The sequence below is a fragment of the Gavialis gangeticus genome, unplaced genomic scaffold (genome assembly GCF_001723915.1).
Source record: "Gavialis gangeticus isolate Ggan-Ray unplaced genomic scaffold, GavGan_comp1, whole genome shotgun sequence".
Taxonomy (NCBI): domain Eukaryota; kingdom Metazoa; phylum Chordata; order Crocodylia; family Gavialidae; genus Gavialis; species Gavialis gangeticus.
The window spans coordinates 11,254,295-11,261,083 of record NW_017729009.1 but is presented as its reverse complement, the minus strand read 5'-3'; the positions used below and the strand labels follow the sequence as shown (position 1 = coordinate 11,261,083).

Below are 6,789 nucleotides of genomic sequence, written 5' to 3'. Positions count from 1 at the left end.
AAAACATTTTTATGAAACTGTAAAAAGGTGTTTTTGCATTTTAGCTTGTTGTAAAGCCCTATTACTGTATTTAAAAATATTTTAAGATTGGACCTTTATATACTTTTTTCTAAGTACAGAAGAAATCAGCAGTTGTGTTCACTGTGTGTTGTTCATAAGATTAGGTCACTGTTTCATGAATTTGACTGCCTTCACCTCTCAGAAATGCAGGCTGTGTATTTATTGACAGTTATCCTGTAAATATTAGGTTTTTTCTTGAACTTCCAGCCATTGCCTGTTACATAGAGACAAATACATACAGTACTTCACAATATCTGTAGCTTGGCTTTTTATATAATAAATATATTTAAAAATGGAAAAAAAAACCAAGCCACACAAGAAACCTTCTGTTCCTAAGACATTCCATCTCTTTCATCCCCCAACTCCAGTGTAGAAATTCACTAGCTTGAGCTCATATATTTAGGGAGAAACGAAAGGTTTGGATCCTGAGCTGTCTTTTCCCCCTCTCCTTGCCCCTACTTGGGTGAACTTAATTTTATATTGAGATTTTTGGGGTGCTTAGCTTTATTTTGTGTTTTATTTGGAAATATTTTATATATTGCGCTTTTTTGTTTCCTTTTTCCTTTTTTTTAAATAGTGGACAATAAGCCAAATGGCTTTCAAAAATGTTTTTCTAAATAGTGCGCGTGCCATTTCTGTGCTCTTCAGGCTGAGACTACAAAAAAGAGAGAGAAATCCCCACAAAAAGCTAACGTGTTATAATGTTAAAATTATAATATAGCACATGCTTCTATATTACTAACATACACTATATATACCAAATAAATTGTTCTAATATGTGACGTATACTTTTAAGTGCTCTGATTTTGACGGAGGTGTGCAGACTTGGAAATGAAGCCCTTTCAGGAATTCCTGCTTAGCGTTTCACACGCGTACAGGGGAGAGTCGTGGGGTTTGATTTTAAAAAGGGGAAGTGACTTTGAAAACAGCAACACAGTCAATCCGATGGAAAGGGAATGCCTTCTATACAACTTTCTCAGTTTTGTCACTACTTGCAACTGTGTTCAAGCCTTCTGCTCCACTGTCTTGACCTGCAGGGAAGTCTGTAAAACCAGGGGATTTGGGAGTGGGGAACTGAGCAAAGAAAGAGGCCAGGTCCTAAAAACCTGCAACGCCATCAGTGCGTGTACAGCTGTGTGTCCGGGTTGCACCCATATCTTATGCTTTTCTCTCTCTAGACACTGGTCTAATCTGCTGCCTATGCAAGTTTCTTTTGCCCTCCTAGGTAAAGAGACTCAGCGCAAGTGTTGTATCTATCCAGCAGTTGCTCAAATTAACCTCAAACCCTTGCTCTTTGTATCTCACTTCAGGACTTTGTATTTTTCATTGAGCTCCCCTTTTTTAATTTTTCTAAAATATATAGATCTATACGAATACAGTTTCAGAAAAGTACTCCCTTCATGGCGTATTGAAGCATTTAATCTCGCTAGAAATATCGCGGCTTCTATTTTTTAAAAGTTCCTTTACACATGTAAACACTGGTCCCTGAATCTTGTTCTCATTTTTATGTAAAACGAAACAAAATGGTGCCAGTATTTCAGAGCATTTTGAACAAGGCTTTGATGATGATGTACAACGATGGAAGCCACCATTTTTGATTGATATGCTTTTATCTATGCCACATGAAATAAACACATCAAGAATACTGCTCAATGATACTAAATGATGCACTCAGTCAGACTTCCATTCTGCATTAAAAGGCTTCTTTAATGCAGCTTAGGCTCATGGCATCTCCTCCAGTCAGCTTTTATGTTGCTTCCAAAAATGTCTTTAAAAACTCCTAATTTGTGCAGATTTGAAGTTTCTTATATATACAAGGTCACCATAGAACCTCACAGAGATGCACTATGAGTTGGCAGGCTGTTGAGAAAAGGGGCATGTCTAATGAAGGTTTTCAAAGTGACTGACTTGTTTTTTAAATTGGTGTTTAGGTTATTAAAAGAATATTTTTTTATGAAAAGGAAGCTGACTTCAGCATTAAGCCTGACTTTTTTTTTTTTATCCTTTTGTATTTTGAATTATGCCTTGAAATGTTCTGCTGTTCCAAAGTGAAAATTGCATTCAGTTGGCATTTTATATATAAATGTGTCCATTTTTTGGAATGTGTTACTTTGGGCTGGGTGTTCAACTCTTGCTCCTGACAAAGTTGTATATTCTGACTCTCCATCTGGGGTAGAGAGTTTGGTCCATACACTGCCATCTTTGAATAGGAATCTCTGCGAAAAAGCTCCACGTGGATACTTCCAATTTTGCACATCATCCTTAAAAAAAATAAAATAAAATAAAATAAAAAAAATCCAAGAAAATGCAAAAACTGGAATTTTTTGCAATATTATGAAAGATAATCTTATTTTAGCTCATTCTGTGACATGTGCAACTCTTAAGAAAGCCATACTTAATGGTTCTTTTTATTTTTAGAGTCTATATTGTGTTTTGGATTTCTGCCTTTTTTTAGGATTTCTGCATAGTAAGAGTGCTGTGTGTATGCTTTCATATATATTTATTTTTCAACGTGCTTCAAACCTGTCTACAAAAATAAAACTAAACACATGGGGGGGGAACCAAGACAGTGCTTGAAGATTGTTGATTTTTTTTTTGCTGGGAATATTCTATATTATACTGACTTTATATTAATTATTATAAACCTGTGTTTGTATTGGAGATGTGTTTAATATTTTAGGGAGGTGGGGAGATTTTAGTAATCAGAAGTCAGTGGGAGAACAGGACTGTGTGTTGTACTGATTTTCTGTAAATGTAGTTCAGGTAAATATTACCTTCTTTTCTAGTTGATCTCACAGTTTCTTGTCTGCCTGGGCATGCCCATGGGCTGCCTATCAATTATAATTACTTTGTGACAGGATTAGCGTAGACATACTTGCAAAATCAATCAGTTTCAATAAATTGGAAAATTGCTGCTACAACGTGGTCCTGGTTTGTTTGCCCATAGGAGTCTGCTTGTCTCTCTCGCCTGTGAGCTGGGCTCCGACACCAGGCTGGCCACTGCTCTCCGGACATTGCCTCCATGGACAGAGGCAGCTCAAGCTGGTCTGAGCACCCTGGCCCAGAGCTTGTGGGTGGAGGGGCCCGTGCAATGGATAAAGGAGCATGCAGACTGCCCTCCCCAGCTTCAGACCCAGGGCCCAACTAAGTGAGCTGGCTTTCTTCTCTCTGCCAGTGTTGCCAGGGGTTTTGCCTCAGTGGCTCTGAGTATAACATACCTATTTCCTTCCAGTAGTGGTGGAAAGCAGCTGGTGCCATCCCAGAGACCCCTTGCACCTGGATCCCTGTGAGCATGGGAATGCCCCTTGCCCTGCTGCCCTCCTAGGGTTAAGCCTGCTTCCCCTTCCCGCCTGTGTGGCTTGTACCTCCTTCTCCAGGCACAGCAGGGCTCAGACTGGCCCAAGCCCATGTAACCGCCCCTGCAAGGCTGCACGTGTGCTGCAGTCCTGGACTGCACCGCTGCAGCCTGGGCCTGCCTGCAGTGAAGGCCGCTGTGACTCTGGCCTGTCCTGAGTGCAGCCTGCTTGGCTGTGGGCCCCTGCTTGGAGCCAGGCAGGGCTCCGTGCCCAGGGCCAGCACCGCAGCCTGGAGCCAGCGGGAAGGGAAAGCGCTTGCTGCTGCCACCTGCTGCTGGCCCAGCTACCCGTGGGCACAGGCAGCCTCTGCTGCCACCCTGTGGGCTTGCTCTTTCCCAGCTGCTGCCTAGAGGGGAAGGGGGTGCTTTTATTTGCTGCTGGGGCTGGCGCAGTAGGGGTTCAGTGGTACCCAAGCTACTGCATGCATGGGTTGCTTTGGCCTGGGCACTGCTGGGGTGAGCGGAGGGGGCCGAAATCCAGGCTTGCTGCAAGGAGCCCTTTGCACCCCAGGCCACAGGGAGAATGGGGGAGCCCCAGCCCTGTGGGGGAGGGGGAGGTATAGCTCTGCCCTGGGCTGTGGCAGGGGTTTGTTTTCTAGGAACTGGGGCAGATGCAAGGTGACACAGCTGCTGGTCCCAGCACCACATCTGGCACCTGGAAGGCTCAAACCCCTGGCTCCAGGTGCCCCAATGGGTGCAGGCCCAGCCCCCAGGCCTGAGCTGCATAGGCCCTGGGCATGTGCCAGCAGGATCCCAGCACCCTCCACTCCATGGCCTGGACATACCACTCCTAGGAAAGAGCCTGTGTGTGCTGGAGTGTAGACATGGTCTCCACTTCCTCCAGGGAGCCCTGGTGTTTCTGCCCCCATGGCCAGTACAAGTGCACCCACCCCTCTATAAGCAGCCAGCCTCCCCTCCCCTTCACCTGCTCAGGCTAGACCCAGGAGCTACAAGCAACTTGCACTGGCCCACGCTGCTGGCAGGAAGCAGGGATGAGACATGAAGCCCTTGCAGCACTGGGACCAGAGCTACTGGCACCCAGTACCCCTGCAGAGACAGGAGTGGGGGCCTTTGCCCCAGGGAGTTGATGGCCTGACCTGTGAACAGCTGCCCCAGGACCTGACTCCTGCAGCCTGCTGTGTGCAATGTCCAGCTGTGCAGCCACAAGTCTTCTCTGTGACAGTGCCTGGCTGCAGATGCTCCAACAGCCCCCAGCTCTGAGCAACAGGCCTGGGGCTGCACAGACCTGCCCTTGCCTGGGTGCAGTCCAGCAGCTGTTGCCACCCCAGACAAGAGCCACACAAGGAAGGTGGAGATGAGCCTGGAAAAGAAGTCACTCCACTTTTATTTCTCCTCTGGCTCTGACGAGGCCCCACTCTTCCCCACGCCACCATCTGCAACATCCAGGAAGGAAATAAAAGCAGGCCCCGCTGCACCTCTGCTGCAGGTCCCAGTCAGAGCATGGGTCAATGTATTTCCAGTTAGCTGAAGTCCTGATCTTTGCAGGGGCTAGTGCTAGGAAACCCCAGCACTGCCCCCAGGTAGGGGGGGATGCCCCTGACCATTGCAGGCTCCAAGGAAGCGCTGTGGTCGCTGCTGTGCCCAAGGAATCCCCCCACACCCTGTCCCCAGGAGTTGGCCCAGCCAGGGGCAGGTGCGAGTCCTCCCCATGCACTTCCCTTCTGCTGATTGCTGGGTATGGGATAGGAGCCCCTCGTACCTGCTGTCTGCTCCTAGGGCTCCCCTTTCCCTGCAGCAACCACCAGCCCCAGCCTGTGAGGTGTCCTGGCTGCAGGGGCCTGACCCATGCCACACTCAGCCCCTTTGGAAGGGAGCGCCAGCCACACCAAGCCCCAGCTGCAAGGGACAGGTCAGGCAGTAAGGGAAAGCCTAGGTCTGACAACAACCCCAGTCTTAGAGTCCTAGAGGGACCTCAGAGAAAAACAAGAGGGGCACAAGTGACAGCAAACCAGAGCAGAGGGACCCCACTGCCCCCCTGGCTTTAGTGCAGCTGCAGAGACCCCCAATGCCCACCATGTTCGGTGCAGTCAGAGCCACACAAATGGTGGCAGATGTAGTCAAGCTCCACACACTGGCAAAGGTGACAGAGGCAGGGGCACTGCCGGGCATTTGGAGAGGGGGCAGTTCCCATGAACATGTGGCAAAGGGCATGCAGTGACGTGGCGAGCAAGTGGCACATCTTTGGCCCACGCACACCTGTACCTCCATGGGAGGCGAGCCTCCCAGCCGTCACGCACAGGCTGGCCACATACTGCACCTCAAAGCTGCCCTCCACCCAGAAACAAGAGGGAGGAGAGCACATCACGCCACGGGCACTGCCAAGAGCCCCTTCAGGCTTCCCCAGGCAAACACCAGAGTTGTCCCGGCAGCCACCGAAATGCCAGGAGTCGACTAGGAGGAGCCCGACAGACCAACAACTGCCCATCTCAGGCACAGCAGAGGGGGCTGCAATACTCCAGGGGCACTGAGCTCCCATCCTGCTGCACAGGCCTCTCCCAGGGCCCCTGAAGTGCCTAGATCCTGCTGAAAACCGTGGCCCTATTATGCCCCCTCCCCAGCTGGCATTGAAGAGACTGCGCAGCTACTGGCTGCACAAACTCCGGGGTGCAGGGTCCGGCCCTGCGGACCAAGGCTCAGGCACAGCCCCCCAAGCCGTCTCTGCCGCATGCTGGGGCAGATGCCGAGGACCTTACCTAAGAGGAGCCCAGGCCTCTTCCCCGCACAGAATACACATCACCATTGTGGGCTCCAGCAGCAAACGGACCTTCATTAATACATTCAGAGAACAGGGGCTTTCCTGCCCGGACCCCAGCAGGCGGCACAGTCGGATCAGTAACAAAACCAAGTGAATCACGGGACCCGGCGACACTACAAGAACCCAAACGACGGCTCAACAACAACAACAACAAAATATCGGGCCACACGGACATGCACGCACACATCCAGGCGTTCACAATGGACTGTTTTTGGGAAGAAGGTGGGGGTGACCTCAAACATGAGCAAACACCACTGGACTCTCCACACCCCCGCAGTCGAGACCGCTGTTGGGCAGGTTAAACCTGCGCTCGAGGTGGACGCTCTGCTTCCCGGTCACGAGTGCTGCCTGCTTAGAAAACCGGGGGGAGGGTGCTAAAAATTTGAGGGGGGGAGGGGGGAAAACACCTGGGAGAAGAGGATTCTGGGAAATGTAGTCCTTAAAAAAATATAGAAGCAAGGCAGCATGGGTTGGGAGAGGAAGGGATTGGGCTTTTGGCCCTCCCTCAGTCTCTCTGGCAGGTCCTGGGGCAAGCATTTAAAATCCGGCTGGGCAATAGATTTTATTTAAAAAAAAAAAAAAAAAAAAAAAAAAAAAA

At 49.2% G+C, this 6,789-nt stretch overlaps 1 long non-coding RNA gene across 1 annotated transcript in view; it reads right to left on the bottom strand.

Moving 5' to 3' along the window:
• Positions 1-1,778, bottom strand: part of LOC109292561 — a 19,336-nt gene extending 17,558 nt beyond the window's left edge. Inside the window, exon 1 of the long non-coding RNA XR_002096145.1 lies at positions 1,191-1,778. This is a non-coding gene — a long non-coding RNA (uncharacterized LOC109292561). The remainder of the gene's footprint in view (positions 1-1,190) is intronic.
• Positions 1,779-6,789: the final 5,011 nt, after the last annotated feature.